Source organism: Lytechinus pictus, chromosome 16, assembly GCF_037042905.1.
Source record: "Lytechinus pictus isolate F3 Inbred chromosome 16, Lp3.0, whole genome shotgun sequence".
In the NCBI taxonomy this organism is placed as follows: domain Eukaryota; kingdom Metazoa; phylum Echinodermata; class Echinoidea; order Temnopleuroida; family Toxopneustidae; genus Lytechinus; species Lytechinus pictus.
Window position 1 is genome coordinate 4193650 of NC_087260.1, and position 18932 is coordinate 4212581.

Genomic DNA, 18932 nt, shown 5'->3' on the forward strand with positions numbered 1-18932 from the left:
CCTTAAAGAAAAAAAATGAACATAATTAAAGTTTTACTTAAATTAGACACTGCAATTCATATGCATTGATTCAGTTGGTTCACATTCATATAAATTTGTCCTCCACAGCCCATGCCACAGGTGGTAGAGACTCCAACCCCAAACACCTTCTGATCTGGAGATTCTCCCGCCTGGATCCCCTAGCAAACTGGAGACTCTAATTTGATGTTTTTTGCGCACATCACGAGCGCGAAGTCCCTTGCGGCCAGGGTCCTGCATGGGCCCACTAAAAAGGTCCAGGAAGCTCTAGGATTCTAGATGCTCTCTTATGCTATCTCAGACTAATTTTTGAATATGATGGCACTAGTGGCGTAATGAGCTAAAAATTTTGAAGGGGCTAGATATGGCATATCGCGTAAAATTAATAAACAGTTGCGAGCGAGCGAAAATTTTGATGTTTTATTTCAGAAATCCAATTTTGTTATAGATTTCGACATATTAAAAAATGATATCACATTTTACCCTACTGTATTTCCTTTTCTCTCTTTTTTTCTTGGTCGTGACTCCCCCCCCCCCCCCCCACCCATCTGTACGACTTAGGAGGGTACCAAGTACAATTGAATTTTAATCATACATTTTGGCTTGATAAAACTTAATAAAACTTTGCATATATCATTATTCATGCATGCAAATAAAATTGATAAGCATCTACAAAATCATACGTTTTTGTGATACCTTTATCCGTATCAACTAGTGAAGACATACTGTAAGTAACGGACTATAAACCGCACCCGTGGATTAACCGCACCCCCAACTTTGGACTAAAAAAAAAAAAATCTTACATTATATTTGAGGTACATGTACGAAGAAACAAAAACTAAGTTAAAGATTTCAAAGTATCCAAATAGATTACCGGTATGCGGTAATCTGCTGTTCTTGATCAATTCATCTACAAATGTTTGCAAGAAAGAAAGGTCCCAACAATATTGGCCACTTACACACTCACTCACCTCACAGTCACAGTGTACACACACACAGCACTGCCGTTCTTGAACATTGCAAACTACGATACGGTACCAGTACATCTTAAGATCAAATAATGATCTGTGTCTTTCCCGCCGTAGGAGGAAGAAACATTCACATTTCTTGCATCACAAACTCACAATCACTTTCAGAATTTGTCTAGCATTCGATGTCTTAGCATGAATTTTGGATACGGGATTACAGGAAGGTTCAAGAAACAAAGAAATTGGCATTTTTTACAGTTGTTTTGACGGCTTCGTGCCGTCTCTCTCGTTGCGTGGTGTACATGGTATCTTATGAAAAGCAAACGGGAAAGAAAAAATAAGCTGGCGCGAAACGGGACTTTGGAGGGGATCGAGGGTTAAAATGAATAGCGCCAGCTTAAGTCGCACTGTAACCACAATACAACGCAAGCTAGCTCAGCTAACTCAACTCTCGCGCTCGCTCAGCTCAGCTGTGACAAAATATTACCGAGTGTGCTTGGCTTCTCTTTGAACTTAGCCAGGGAACTTCGCTGCTTTGAACCGAGAATAAAGTCCAAATTAGTGTCATGAAGGTGGGTGGTTTGTTATAATCGCTTCTCATTACCCGCAGCTCATACCCCTCTTAACGGCATTGCCCTGGGCGGCTACGCCCGGCCACTCGATGTGTTGTGTACCGGCAGACGACATGTTCGGGAGGGGTTACGACGGGCTAGCTCAGACCCGTCACCGTGGATAAAACGCACCCCCGACTTTTGCTTCTATCCCGCCGAGAAAAAGGTGCGGTTAATAGACGGTTACTTACGGTACTACCTCACGGCCTTAAAATTGACATTTCCATCCATCTTGTCTCAATACTTGATGATCTCTAGAGTAAGATTGCTCCAAACGCAACAGCGGGGCGCGCCAATTAATAGGCGAGATCGCGCGCAGCGTTGACGCTCTACTTACGGTCTTAACTTGAATATCGGCTTGGATATGAAAATTTAATTCTGGTTTTTAAAAGGGTGTTTGGGCGGGAGAAAGATCATTGAAAGCGGGAGAAAATACATCTTATGCGGGAGACACAGGGCCTGGGCGGGAGATATAAAATCTCAAGCGGGAGAACAGGAGATTTTGCGAAAAAGGGCTTTCGGCGGGAGATCTCCCGCCGAAAGCGGGAGTGTTGGAGTCTCTGAGGTAGTATATCTCGAAAGGAAGCAGCTCCGCATCTGTCAATGTCGAACAAGTTTCTTTTATTTTTAAAACGTGTCATTGTTTTACTTTTATGTGGAAATATCCGGTTGGGAAAACGTCTTATGACTTATTGATCTCATTGACATTGGACTGTTGGATGACGTCAATGATTGTGCAATGACAATGCAATATCAACACATTTACAAGACAACTGTTACACACACACACAAATGGCAACACTGATTTTGTTGCAGTTGACTTGTTTGTTGGCAAAAAATTGGCCACTGGCACTGTGTACTACTAGTACTACAGTAGAGGCGCACAGCCAATATTGGAGACTGTCTCCAATGTGGGAGATTATCTCCAATATCAGAGACTTTTGTAAAGAATTTGGGTATCCAATTTCAGAGACAGTCTCCAGTTTTGGAGACCAATTTCCTTTGTTTACATTTGCTGCAAAAGGATTACCTTGGCGGCAAATAAAAATGTGATAAGCAGATTCCTCATGAAAAATTACCCCTTTTCACCGTCTACTTTAAAAATTCACCGTCTACTTTTGTTTTGATAAGGATTTTTGTTGTCAATCACACACAAAACAAATGGGCTTCTGACCTCAGTGAGACAAAATTTTGGGTGGAAAAAATCATGCTTTTGTTGGTGTTGTTTCTTTTGTCCTTTTGCAAAGCAAGTCTCCAATGTGGGAGATTGTCTTCCCTATTGGAGAGAGTCTCCCATATTGGCCGTGCGCCTCTACTGTACTACTACTACTAGGCCCTAGTTAATTTGGCCATATTAGCTAATATGCCCAGCCGCCATTAATACCGCTCATCTAAGTAAAAAATCCGGGACGGGCGCGGCGCAAAACGCACACATATGAACACACGGGTACAGTGCTTCGCGAAGCGAAGCACTGTGTGTGTTCATATGTGTGCGTTTTGCGCCCGTCCCGGATTTTTTTTTGTTGGTAAAGCTTTACGCGGTATATATGAATCTTAATTTCACTACGACGAGTGAATAGGTGAGCGTGGCGCAGTGCATAATACGTAGGCATCTAAGCGTTTGTAGTGCGAACCTCAACACGGTTCTTTTTTTTTTAGGGGATCGGGGATGTGAAGTATTTCGGTGCTATTTCTAAAGGTCGACATTCGATCGTTTTTATTGCGTATTTCATGAACTTCAACAACTTTTCTATATTGCTTAAATCCGTATTTTCAGGAAATTTGTCACTCTATACTAGCACCTTAATATGCCCAACAATTTGTATATATTGCTTTATTCCGTATTTTCATGAAATTTGTCACTCTATGCTAGCACCTTAATATGCCCAAAAGAATTTTGAATAAAATATGCCTTTCCGACTTTTCTCTTTTCGCTCTATCCCCCCTCAGACATTTCAATCCCCCTGTCCGCTGCTTATAAACCCCCAAAAGAAAACCCCTTTTCTCGCCCTCCGGGCCAACACGAATTATGAGAATCTTGGCTTAATTGTTCATCACTCTATACTAGCACCTTAATATGCCCAACAACTTTTCATTATTGCTTTATTCCGTATTTTCATGAAGCTTGTCACTCTATACTAGCACCTTAATATGCCCAAAAGAATTTTGAATAAAATTTGCTTTTCCTACTTTTCTCTTTTCGCTCTATCCCCCCTCAGACATTTCAATCCCCCTGTCCGCTGCTTATATACCCCCAAAAGAAAACCCCTTTTCTCGCCCTCCGGGCCAACACGAATTATTATAATATTGGCTTGTTCATCACTCTATACTAGCACCTTAATATGCCCAACAACTTTTCATTATTGCTTTATTCCGTATTTTCATGAAGCTTGTCACTCTATACTAGCACCTTAATATGCCCAAAAGAATTTTGAATAAAATTTGCTTTTCCTACTTTTCTCTTTCGCTCTATCCCCCCTCAGACATTTCAATCCCCCTGTCCGCTGCTTATATACCCCCAAAAGAAAACCCCTTTTCTCGCCCTCCGGGCCAACACGAATTATTAGAATCTTGGCTTGTTCATCACTCTATACTAGCACCTTAATATGCCCAACAACTTTTCAATATTGCTTTATTCCGTATTTTCATGAAGCTTGTCACTCTATACTAGCACCTTAATATGCCCAACAACTTTTATATATTGCTTTATTCCGTATTTTCATGAAATTTGTCACTCTATACTAGCACCTTAATATGCCCAAAAGAATTTTGAATAAAATATGCCTTTCCTACTTTTCTCTTTTCGCTCTATCCCCCCTCAGACATTTCAATCCCCCTGTCCGCTGCTTATATACCCCCAAAAGAAAACCCCTTTTCTCGCCCTCCGGGCCAACACGAATTATGAGAATCTTGGCTTAATTGTTCATCACTCTATACTAGCACCTTAATATGCCCAACAACTTTTCATTATTGCTTTATTCCGTATTTTCATGAAGCTTGTCACTCTATACTAGCACCTTAATATGCCCAAAAGAATTTTGAATAAAATTTGCTTTTCCTACTTTTCTCTTTTCGCTCTATCCCCCCTCAGACATTTCAATCCCCCTGTCCGCTGCTTATATACCCCCAAAAGAAAACCCCTTTTCTCGCCCTCCGGGCCAACACGAATTATTATAATATTGGCTTGTTCATCACTCTATACTAGCACCTTAATATGCCCAACAACTTTTCATTATTGCTTTATTCCGTATTTTCATGAAGCTTGTCACTCTATACTAGCACCTTAATATGCCCAAAAGAATTTTGAATAAAATTTGCTTTTCCTACTTTTCTCTTTTCGCTCTATCCCCCCTCAGACATTTCAATCCCCCTGTCCGCTGCTTATATACCCCCAAAAGAAAACCCCTTTTCTCGCCCTCCGGGCCAACACGAATTATTATAATATTGGCTTGTTCATCACTCTATACTATATTTATATAGCACCTTAATATGCCCAACAACTTTTCAATATTGCTTTATTCCGTATTTTCATTAAGCTTGTCACTCTATACTAGCACCTTAATATGCCCTAAAGAATTTTGAATAAAATTTGCTTTTCCTACTTTTCTCTTTCGCTCTATCCCCCCTCAGACATTTCAATCCCCCTGTCCGCTGCTTATATACCCCCAAAAGAAAACCCCTTTTCTCGCCCTCCGGGCCAACACGAATTATTAGAATCTTGGCTTGTTCATCACTCTATACTAGCACCTTAATATGCCCAACAACTTTTCAATATTGCTTTATTCCGTATTTTCATGAAGCTTGTCACTCTATACTAGCACCTTAATATGCCCAACAACTTTTATATATTGCTTTATTCCGTATTTTCATGAAATTTGTCACTCTATACTAGCACCTTAATATGCCCAACAACTTTTATATATTGCTTTATTCCGTATTTTCATGAAATTTGTCACTCTATACTAGCACCTTAATATGCCCAAAAGAATTTTGAATAAAATTTGCTTTTCCTACTTTTCTCTTTCGCTCTATCCCCCATCGACATTTCAATCCCCCTGTCCGCTGCTTATATACCCCCAAAAGAAAACCCCTTTTCTCGCCCTCCGGGCCAACACGAATTATTAGAATCTTGGCTTGTTCATCACTCTATACTAGCACCTTAATATGCCCAACAACTCTTCAATATTGCTTTATTCCGTATTTTCATGAAGCTTGTCACTCTATACTAGCACCTTAATATGCCCAAAAGAATTTTGAATAAAATTTGCTTTTCCTACTTTTCTCTTTCGCTCTATCCCCCCTCAGACATTTCAATCCCCCTGTCCGCTGCTTATATACCCCCAAAAGAAAACCCCTTTTCTCGCCCTCCGGGCCAACACGAATTATTAGAATCTTGGCTTGTTCATCACTCTATACTAGCACCTTAATATGCCCAACAACTTTTCAATATTGCTTTATTCCGTATTTTCATGAAGCTTGTCACTCTATACTAGCACCTTAATATGCCCAACAACTTTTATATATTGCTTTATTCCGTATTTTCATGAAATTTGTCACTCTATACTAGCACCTTAATATGCCCAAAAGAATTTTGAATAAAATATGCCTTTCCTACTTTTCTCTTTTCGCTCTATCCCCCCTCAGACATTTCAATCCCCCTGTCCGCTGCTTATATACCCCCAAAAGAAAACCCCTTTTCTCGCCCTCCGGGCCAACACGAATTATGAGAATCTTGGCTTGTTCATCACTCTATACTAGCACCTTAATATGCCCAACAACTTTTCAATATTGCTTTATTCCGTATTTTCATGAAGCTTGTCACTCTATACTAGCACCTTAATATGCCCAAAAGAATTTTGAATAAAATTTGCTTTTCCTACTTTTCTCTTTCGCTCTATCCCCCCTCAGACATTTCAATCCCCCTGTCCGCTGCTTATATACCCCCAAAAGAAAACCCCTTTTCTCGCCCTCCGGGCCAACACGAATTATTAGAATCTTGGCTTGTTCATCACTCTATACTAGCACCTTAATATGCCCAACAACTTTTCAATATTGCTTTATTCCGTATTTTCATGAAGCTTGTCACTCTATACTAGCACCTTAATATGCCCAACAACTTTTCAATATTGCTTTATTCCGTATTTTCATGAAATTTGTCACTCTATACTAGCACCTTAATATGCCCAAAAGAATTTTGAATAAAATATGCCTTTCCTACTTTTCTCTTTTCGCTCTATCCCCCCTCAGACATTTCAATCCCCCTGTCCGCTGCTTATATACCCCCAAAAGAAAACCCCTTTTCTCGCCCTCCGGGCCAACACGAATTATTAGAATCTTGGCTTGTTCATCACTCTATACTAGCACCTTAATATGCCCAACAACTTTTCAATATTGCTTTATTCCGTATTTTCATGAAGCTTGTCACTCTATACTAGCACCTTAATATGCCCTAAAGAATTTTGAATAAAATTTGCTTTTCCTACTTTTCTCTTTTCGCTCTATCCCCCCTCAGACATTTCAATCCCCCTGTCCGCTGCTTATATACCCCCAAAAGAAAACCCCTTTTCTCGCCCTCTGGGCCAACACGAATTCTTAGAATCTTGGCTTGTTCATCACTCTATACTAGCACCTTAATATGCCCAACAACTTTTCAATATTGCTTTATTCCGTATTTTCATGAAGCTTGTCACTCTATACTAGCACCTTAATATGCCCAACAACTTTTCAATATTGCTTTATTCCGTATTTTCATCAAATTTGTCACTCTATACTAGCACCTTAATATGCCCAAAAGAATTTTGATTAAAATATGCTTTCCTACTTTTCTATTTTCGCTCTATCCCCCCTCAGACATTTCAATCCCCCTGTCCGCTGCTTATATACCCCCAAATGAAAACCCCTTTTCTCGCCCTCTGGGCCAACACGAATTATTAGAATCTTGGCTTGTTCATCACTCTATACTAGCACCTTAATATGCCCAACAACTCTTCAATATTGCTTTATTCCGTATTTTCATGAAGCTTGTCACTCTATACTATCACCTTAATATGCCCAACAACTTTTCTATATTGCTTTATTCCGTGTATTTATGAAGTTCGTCACTCTATACTAGCACCTTAATATACCCACAGAATATTAAATTGTGTTCAAAATTTTATATATCGCTTTATTCTGTATTTTGATAAGTTTGTCACTTTATACCAGCACCTTAATATGCCAACATTTCTGTACTGCTTTATTCTGTATATTTTGTATGCAGTCACTCTATACTGCATCAAATTAATACGGACTAAAGCAATAGAGAATTAAGAATCTTGGCTCGATCATCACTTAGTACTTTATGCCCACAAACTTTTCTTTATTCCGTATTTTGGTAAAGCTTGTCACTCTTTATTAGCACCTTAATAATTATGCCCCCCCCAAAAAAAAATATATATATATTATTGTGTTTCAACTTTACTATATCGGTTTTTACGTATTTTGTTGAAGTTTTTATACTAACACCCTAATATGCCTCCCATTTTTGTTGCCTTACTTTTCCTTCGCTCTACCCCCCGCCCAGCCAGACATTTCAAACCCAAAACACCACTTTTCCCGCCCTCCGGTCAATAGTAATTATTAGAATCTCGGTTGATTCGTCGCTATGCTCACCAAGTTTTCTCTATAAGCATGATAAGCTTTATCCCGTATTTAGTGAAGTTTGTCACTATACTAGCACCTTAATCAATTTGCCCATCAAAAAATTCAAATTGCGTTTTAACATATGTTTTTCCTTTATTCCGTATTTGTAGCTAATCACCTTTGGAATATACATCTGTACCATTAAAAGTTCGTCTTGCTCTTTCTTGAGGAAAATAAAAATAAGCTAACATTGACAAAATCCATTTATGATAGAGTGACGATGAAAGAGTAGAAAAGATACGCAAAAATGTTGGACATAATAAGATGCCCTATATAGAGTTTAACAATTACGGAATAAAGCAATATTGCGAAGGAGGAAAATTAAGAAACAACATAAAAATACAGCATAAAGTGAAAGTTTATGAATAAGTAAAATCATGAACAGATGAAAAAAAGAAAAAAAAAACACAGAGACACGTAATAAAGCAATATACACCATAAAGAATGAAGACTATAAACAAACGTAACAAATTTATTTATTTATTTAAATATCTTTATACAGGATAACAAGTTCAGATTCACTGTTTTTAAACATGGTCCTGTTAAAATGGAATAACAATATATACAAAAAGATAAAAGTGTAACTTAGGTTCTATACAAATAGTGAATGAATTCGATATCAATAACATTAAAATCAGAATCATCACTAGTAAAACAATTGTATAAAAATAACATATTCAATTTTTGAGGAATCAATGAAATGAGAACATTTCTCTCTTGCTTTATTCCATATTTCAAGAAATTTGGGCCTGCATGTATACTAGCAACTTAATATGCCCAACTTTTCTATATTGCTTTATTCCGTATATTTATGAAGTTTGTCACTCTATACTAGCACCTTAATATACCCACAGAATATTAAATTGTGTTCAAAATTTTATATATCGCTTTATTCCGTATTTTGATAAGTTTGTCACTGTCTTTATACCAGCACCTTAATATGCCAACATTTCTGTATTGCTTTATTTTATTTTTTTATGCAGTCACTCTATACTGCATCAAATTGATACGGACTAAAGCAATAGAGAATTAAGAATCTTGGCTCGATCATCACTTAGTACTTTATGCCCACAAACTTTTCTTTATTACTTTATTCCGTATTTTGGTGAAGCTTAATTGTCACTCTTTATTAGCACCTAAATAATTATGCCCCCCCCCCCCAAAAAAAAAAAAAAAAAAAATCTATTATTGCGTTTCAACTTTACTATATCGGTTTTTACGTATTTTGTTGAAGATTTTATACTAACACCCGAATATGCCTCCCATTTTTGTTGCCTTATATACTTTTCCTTCGCTTTACCCCCCGCCCAGCCAGACATTTCAAACCCAGAACACCACTTTTCCCGCCCTCCGGTCAATAGTAATTATTAGAATCTCGGTTGATTCGTCGCTATGCTCACCAAGTTTTCTCTATAAGCATGATAAGCTTTATCCCGTATTTAGTGAAGTTTGTCACTATACTAGCACCTTAATCAATTTGCCCATCAAAAAAAATCAAATTGCGTTTTAACATGTGTTTTTCCTTTATTCCGTATATTTGCAGCTAATCACCTTTGAAATATACATCTGTACCATTAAAAGTTCGTCTTGCTCTTTCTTGAGGAAAATAAAAATAAGCTAACATTGACAAAATCCATTTATGATAGGGTGACGATGGAAGAGTAGAAAAGATACGCAACAATGTTGGACATAATAAAATGCCCTATATAGAGTTTAACAATTACGGAATAAAGCAATAACGCGAAGGAGGAAAATTAAGAAACAACATAAAAATACAGCATAAAGTGAAAGTTCATGAATATATAAAATCATGCATAAAAGTTTATGCATTATGTGCGAGATGCGGCAAGACACATCTTGATGTCAGTGGGGCACGATTGACATGGAGGGCGCAACTTTTCGCAGAGGATTAGAGTGAGGATTGTTTGAGAGGATTAGAGTGAAGAAAGAAAGGTTTAATGAGAGAGATGATTGATGAGCTTGCCGGGCGAAAAAAAAATGAGGAAATTTGTTGACTTGGAATATTTTGGCGGAAGGAGTGAAGGAGGTTAAAATTCAATATAACGGGGCATTTATATATAACCAAGAAGGATAACGCAAACGTGAGTATATGAAATTATTTACAATTTCTTGTGCAAATTTTTTTTTTCAATTTTGCCGTGCCTACCAAAATGCCACATTTATTTGAAAATATCCGAGAAGATCGTATATTGGCGGACCGATAGCGACATGATGTTTGCTGTAGAGGGGATAACTTGGGAGTTTAGAATGAAAAAAAGGAAGCTATATATATGTTAAAATAAAGTTTTAGGCCTACACGCCGACTACGAACATCAAGTGCAAACTAGTTGCGTGAGTTTTTTGTTCCATGTTTAGGCCCCCTGTTGCCTAAACAGAGAAAAGTTCCGGGTGTTATTTCAGGTGACTCAATATACTCAATAGTAAACGCACATCGTGTTAAAATACATAGCGATAATATAAACGAAGTGAAAAAAATAACGAAATCCTGTTTGGAATTATTGGTACCATTATCTATAGCCCCTGGATCCTTAAATATATATATTTTCTAATTAATTAAATCACGGATCGTTGATTCCCTGGCCTGCTAACTGCCGCCGGGGAAACCTCCGTACGACTTGAGCGCTAAACCAGTTTCGGCTGTCAGCTCATCTCATGTGGCGTGCTGACTACGATGCTGGACTGCAGATCAAAAGGTTCGAGTTCGATTCCCATCAAGGACAGAAAAAATAAGGTTAGTAAAACAGTGTTATGTAATATGATATGAAATGAAATGTACAGTATGATGAATAAATTGGATGGAATGAATGAATGAGGAATAAATCCACCCACCATGTATCATACAGAAAACACAAAAAGAAAACGAAAATACGATGCACATAGTATTTTATTGAAAACCCGCCGATTTCATATATTTTAGTGCCCCTTCACCCCCCCCCCCATCCCTAATCCCCGCCCCTCTCTCGCACAGCTGAAATACCCATTAACACGCCACTTCACTGAACGCCGATATCCCGCTGACTGAGCTTTGTTATTGTGCGGTCATGTGTGACACCGCGGTCGCACATGCTCTTACGCACGTCTGGCGATAAGAATTTTCACTGGGCTGAGCAGTTTTAATGGCGCTTGGGCACAATAGCGAATTTGGCCAATTTTCGCCTTTTTTGGGCATTTATTCTAGTTTGCATCACATATAAAATACACACATATTTATTTAAAATCAGTGTAACTGTGACTAGGCCATATTCTATTTCAAATTACATATGATCACTGTCGATATTTTCACCTTTTTATTTCCACCATTTTTTTTTCCAATTCTGAGTCCGCCGCACTCAAACAAAAGCGGCTTTGCTTGCACATAACATGGCAATTCCGAAAAGAACGTACACAGTGATTTCCATAATCTTTTCTGTTTACTCTCTTCTTCTCAAACACGGAATTAAATTCCCCAGAACCAATTATTCACACAAAAGAAACATGATATCATATGAAAAACCCAAACGCACCTCAGCTGCCATGATGAGATGATTTTTGTGTGCCTTTATTGGCCTCAGATCCTCGAATAAATTACGGTGTTCCCGGTGTTGCGCTCCCGATCCCAATCTCGCAGACAAACAAAGACAACGTAGACTGTCTATTGCCAAGACATTCAACTCGTCATCAAATTCGTAGTATATAGCTACAAGTCCCGTCGGCGTCGACGAACTGGGCGTTGTGGCGTGCGCCTGTATAATCCAAGCTGTGGGGAAGTTACAAATTGATGCAGAGGTTCGAGCCCTGGTCACGTCTTTCGGATGGTGACGTTAAAGGTCGGTTCCAGACGTAAATAATCATATCTGATTGATACACGTCTGACAAAACTCAAAATACACATACGAACTATCCGAAGGGGAAATGAGGAAAACTGCAAGCCATAAAATATCACAGAGAAATCAGTGGCGTATAACAGGGCGTAACAGGCGGGGGGGGGGGGGGCAGGCCGGAGGAAAGCTGCCCCCTGTCGGATTTCACCGGGAAAATAAAAAACGGGAAAAATACAAAAGGGCCGGAGGAAGAAAGAAAGGGAAAGGGGAAGAGCTGAGGAAAGGAAGAAAAGGAAAGGCCAAGGGAATAGTGAGAGAAAACGAAGAATTTTTTTTTAATGGAAAAGGAAGGAAGCGGGAAAAGAAACGAAATAAGAACATTTGAGAAAGAACAAATCATTTCGAGATATAGGCCTATGTAATGCAATAGCATAATGGGAAATAAATTAAAAGACGACAATTGGCAAACATAGCGGGAAACGAAGATAGAATGGAATTAGTCAAATTTTAAAGCTAATTGGAAAACAAAGAAAGGGACGTACAAGAACACGACCAGGCGGCCGAGGATTGAAAATAAAGAGCGGGAAGAAAGATGGACAGCATACAACATTGTGCTATAAGCTTACTAAATCATGCAAGCTATACCCCGGGCCTAATTAGTAACCCAGCTGCAAGGACCCCACGCAGTATATAGGGCCCGGCTCTTCGACCTTCAAATGGCTCTATAACGCCCCCCCCCCCCCCCCCCCCGTAGCTAGGGACACTTCCTTTAAGCTTTATACGTTCAATCACTGGCGTACAGCTAGGGAGGGAGGTCTTGGTTCCTCACCCAAGAGGAAATAAAAGAAATTATAGGAGACAACGTATAATGAAATGAATTGGAAACAATGAAATGATTTATTTGCTGAATATAATTATAGAAAAATCTATCACATACTCAGGGATTAGAATTTAATTTCAATAGGCAACTTTTCGCTTAATTTCGCTCGCTGGCGTCTTTTTACAAATTTTCCCACATTAACTGTTTGCCCCCTCAAAATATTTTGTTCATTCATATACGCAACTGGGTTGAATAAATGTGTTGTGTAAAAGCTATATTCTGTATATACCGCGATTTGATTTAAAATAGCGGCAATCTGCGAGGTTTAAATGGCTTTGATTGCCAGGGCTTCGCCCCGGACTCCAACCGCATAGCACTACCGTATATGAGTGTGGAAGGCTTGGGCCATGGCCCCAAAAGTTCTACAACCAAGAACAACAAAGAAAGGAGGAAAGAAAAGCATATAGGAAAAGTGGAGGATATGATTTTATTTACTGAATATTTGATGTCAAAAAATATCTCAAAGTTAGATTCTCATGAAAAGGGGATTTTTTTTTCTCGCTCGCTTCGCTCGCTCTGGACTTATATTCAGCAGCTTTTTTTTTAGCACAAGCGCCATACTGCGCCTTTCATTTTTTTCGTACTCTTCACGCTATACACTGCCAATCCTATTCACAGCTAGCGGCGTACAGACCACACAAAAAAGGAATGGAAAGCGAGAAGAGTAATTATTCTCTGTATATCATGTCGAAATCTATCAAAAAATTTGATTTTTGTATTAAAATGTCAAAAAATTTTGCTCGCTCGCACCTTTTTTTAAGAAGATAAATTCTGCCCAATACGCAATATCTGGCCCTCTCAAAATCGTCGCCTCATTACACCAGTACGCCTGTTCATACCATGATAATTATGACCGGGAAATTTTTGGCTCTTCAGTATTTTTTTGGTCCTCATTGCGACTGTTATTGCATGAAATTCAGCCGCACTGATTAAGCGTGTAGATTTAATTCACACAATTACGCCATCCCATTCTTTCTACGGTTCTTTATTCATGAATCCTCAGCAACCCCCCCCCCCACTCTTTTTTATTTAGGGTTCGCCTATGCTCGTTCCCTCCCTTTGAAAGCACCCCCTATCTCATGTCTGCCAAATTTCCTGAACCCCCCTTTCGCTGGCTTTTCCTGCCCTTAGAGACCCCCAAATCCGGAAATCCGGGAACACGCATGCCGTCCATCGATCCCGGAGGGGGGGGGGGGGGGTCAGCAACTCGGCCGTGTTCACAAATTCTCGTTATTTAATTTCCTTTTCCTGTTTCTTAATTTTTCAATTCATCTTTCAATAGCATTTTTGCTCATTCCATTCTATCTTTATTTTCTGTTTATTTTAGCATCTGTTCTTTCCCTCCTGCAAAAATTCCCGTTCCATTTGGCCAACTCTTAATTCATTTCCTTTCTCTCACTCATGCATGTATTAGTATTTTGGGATGGTCCTCTCCCACTACGCATTATACTGAGTACCCCCTCCCCCCCCCCCCCCGGGGAATGATTTGTTCTTAATTTAATTCTCACATGTTCATCCTTTCCTTCCCTTTTTCTTTTTCCTTCCATCTTATACCTTTCTGTTCTTTGAATGTTCTTTCTAATTATCCCCTTTTTTCTCTTTCCACTTTCCTGTTCCCCCTCTGTCCTCCCTTTTCTTTCTTTCTTTCTTTCTTTCTTTCTTTCTTTCTTTCTTTCTTTCTTTCTTTCTTTCTTTCTTTCTTTCTTTCTTTCTTTCTTTCTTTCTTTCTTTCTTTCTTTCTTTCTTTCTTTCTTTCTTTCTTTCTTTTTTTTTCTTTCTTTCTTTCTTTCTTTCTTTTTTCTTTCTTTCTTTTTTTCTTTCTTTCTTTCTTAATTCCTTCCTTCCTTCCTTATATTTCTTATGTAATATAACTGCATAACATAATTACAATATAACCTTATAATAAACAATAATTTCTTCTTTCCCACAAGGCGTTTTTCTTCCTTTTACCCGCCTTTTCTCCTATTCCCCGTTTTTTGCCAGCCGATGGGGGGGGGGGCACGTGCCCCCGGCCCCCGTAGTTACGCCACTGGTCAAACGATTATTCAAAATCTTTCCGTTCTGCAGCAGTCTTTTCTTCTTCATTTGCCTCGTTGTGCTATTTCTTTTTTTTATTATTCATATTGTAGTCTGTAATGGTCTAAAAATTTCACAAGGCACCTTTATTCTGGATATTCAAGATCTCATTTTATTCCTTCTAACATTATTTTAACCGGTTTTGAAATAATTTCAACTGTTTAATCCTCATTATATTACAATACTATTAATTGTCATTGCCAAAGGTGATAAAGATGATAGTATTTATGGTGCCGATTGTATACAGTGCGTATAAAAAAAATTGACAGATTTGAAAAGTCTATAAATTTTTTGTTTCAAATGATGATATCTGTATTTTTCTTTTCAAATCCTTTCATTGTATGCTACAAAGGCTATGCCTTTAAACAGTGGCATACAGGTGGGCGGGGCTCAGGGGTGCTCCCCCAATAAAAAAAAAATCATGACCAAGAAAAAAGTGGAAAGGAAATAAAAGGAAAGATAGAAAGTGAAATGTGATTTATTTTCTGAATATTATTAATATGTCAAAATCTATCACAAAATTTGATATTTTAATAAAAAGTGGAAATTTTTGCTTGCTCGCTTTGCTCGCTCACAACTTTTTTTTTTATACATTTTATCCGATCTGCCATATCTAGCTCCTTCAAAATTGACTCAATACACAATTGTCATTGAAATACATGAATCCTTTCCTGTTTGTCCTGTCAAGCATATAATCAAACTTGGTCAAGGAATCAATAAACCCTTGAAAATAGGATTCATGTCTTTTAATGGTATCATAACATAATTCGTTTCACATAATAAAAGGATTTGAACAATTATAAGTTTTCCCAATCAATAATGCAAATCTTCTTGCTCGGGTTGACAAAAAGTCTTCTTTTCTTACTTATGAAGGAAAATTCAAAGCCAGAAGTTTAAATGAAGAAAAAAAAATAAATTAAGTAAATAAATTAATATGTAAACGAAATTTGACAGCATAATTCAAAATCATTGCAAAGATAATGAAAAGGTTAAGAGTAAGTCTGCTGATTAGCAAGAAGTCTGATCATCAAATTTCTCATTTCTGCCACTTTGGCGCAAGCCTCTTTTTGAACCCCCGACAAAAACGTTCCGTGTTCACTCAAGCATGAGCAAAATTTATTTTTTTAAATGGCATTTCAAAGATAAGACTTCAGAGCATCTATTAACATCAAAATATAGATATCATAATTTGAAACAATTTTTTTAATAGACTTTTCAAAACTGTCCCGTTTTTTTCGATACGCACTGTTTAGTAGGTCCATGGTTTAACCAATCATCTGAGAGCTATCGTATTTTCGTATTTTCACGTATAAATAAGTGCATCAAAAACCTTTTCAATATAATGTCAAAACAAATTCACGTTATATCTTTATGCAAAAGGCCATCCCTTCTCAGTTGTATCGGTAGTCCGCTCCCGCATTATATATTTTTTAACAATTAAGGGGTGGGGTTCATCGGGATCCATAATAGGGCAGGGCCATGGGAACGATTTTTTTTTTTTATATGGGATGCTGTTGTAAATTTGAAAGCAAAATATACCGGTATAAATAAATAAAAAGCATATCGGTGGAGGGAAATTTGACCAGCAAAAAAAAAAGGAGGAAAGAAAGAAAGAAAAAAAAAAGAGGAGGGGGGGGGGCTCGATCCGCCCAGTCTTATAGGGTTAAGGTTATATACATTTGGACTGCTAATAGTTACACTAATTTTAGGAGCAAAAATATAAATTGAAGCCACCTCGTCCCCTGATGAAATATAGGGCCTACACTGGCGTCGCCCTGCATGACCCCGCGCCCCCGCCTCCCCCCGTTTTGTTTGGATTTTGCGGGGGTGCCAAGCGGAGCGCCTCTCGTCTTTTGAAGTATCCTCCTGGATAATAAATATCCTATCGAGTTATTTCTCCAGACCTCAATTGGCGCTTTGCCAAGAGCATTATGTTATTTTAAGAAAATCAATATTGATGCCCATTTTCTTTTTTTTTTCAGTTTGAATGGCGTAAGACTTGTCACAGAACCATTCAGTATAGTAAGATCTCTCTGAATATAAAGTCTTTGAAAAAATAAAACAATACCGTACCGGTACCGGTATGTCGGAAAAAGGGAAAACGTAGACAGACAAGGAATCTATTGATTTTCTTCTAAAATCAGTGTAGCACTCAGGATTTTGGTGTAAGGTACATTCATAGTAAGGTATGTAGGTAATAATCATCAGAAGTAAAGGTTATTTCAATATGATTCATTATTAATGTTCGATAATTTGATTCAGCACGTCAAAAATTTTCAGTCTCATCTCAGTCAACCGAGAGCAGCCGAGGCAAGTTCCGCACCGGCACGGTAGGCGGTCACATCAGTATGGCTGTGGCCTATGGCGGTTTATTTGGGAGCGCGAGCAGGATGTAGCTGTCGGCTGTCAAATTGTGGCGGTGCGGTGGTGTAGGTGGTTGTCTGGAACTTGGTCTTGGAAGTCTCATTTTGTGTTGATTTTATGTAATAAATAAGGACTTTTTAGCATCAGCCACACTCATGAAGGCTTCTATGAATTATTTTTATGTTTTATCATCAGATTTCAATGAAATTTTAAATTTTTTAAATTTTAACATAGCCAATTCGACAATCCCAGGTAAAAAAACCAGTTAAGGACCAGTTCATCCAACTGGTACTGGTACCAGTTGATTCCAGTTAGCGAACTGGATTCAATATGGAAATTGGAATACTGGAATCAACTGGAATCCAGTTGATTCCAATACTGGAATCAACTGGAATCCAGTTGACAAATTGTAACTGGTACCAGTTGGAAATACCAGTTGGCAACTGGTCCTAACTGGTACCAGTTAGCAACTGGTACCAGTTGACAACTGGTCCTAACTGATACCAGTTAGGACCAGTTGGAAACATGAGTTGTCAACTGGTGCCAGTTAAAACCAGTTGGAAACACCAATTGTAAACTGGTGCCAGTTAGGACCAGTTGGAAACATGAGTTGTCAACTGGTGCCAGTTAAAACCAGTTGGAAACACAAATTGTCAACTGGTGCCAGTTCGGACCAGTTGGAAACATGAGGTGTCAACTGGTGCCAGTTAAAACCAGTTGGAAACACCAATTGTCAACTGGTGCCAGTTAGGACCAGTTGGAAACATGAGTTGTCAACTGGTGCCAGTTAAAACCAGTTGGAAACACCAGTTGTCAACTGGTGCCAGTTAGAACAAGTTGGAAGCACCAGTTAGGACCAGTTGGAAACATAAATTGTCAAGTGGTACCAGTTAGAAACACCCTGCAATGTATAGCATAAACAAAAATGAATCATGTGGATATGTACATTCCCGATCTTTTACTCTTCTCATATAATCACTCCTTCGTTTTCCTTGCGCACACACACATTAGAATATTGGTACCAACACCCCCCCCCCCTCTCAGGCGGTTATTTCAATTATAAATTATATTCAATTATCTTTACATTGAATGTCCACTCCTGTTATAACAATGTGCATGGACAAGTGAAATAATTATCCTTGCACATAGGACTGATGAAATGAATCAAGGTAAATTTGTAGCATTGTATTGAAACCTTGTTAATTTCCACATGCACAATATAACAGGATTGGACTGTAAACTTGCTCTGGTAAATCAATCCCTCAGTCTCTTGAAATCTGTACCAAAAAACATCAGAGAATGACAAAAGTAAAAAAAAACATCTATATGGTATTTAAACTAGGAATTTAATGAAAGAAAATTATGTTACAAACTGTGTTTACATGCTAGCTTGGAGACAAAATTTGAATATAATGCATCTAAGCATTTACCTTCAATAAATAATATGTACTATTTTTAAAGGAATGATAAAGGAGTCTTTTTTTAATTATTATTCATTGAGATCTTGGTGCCC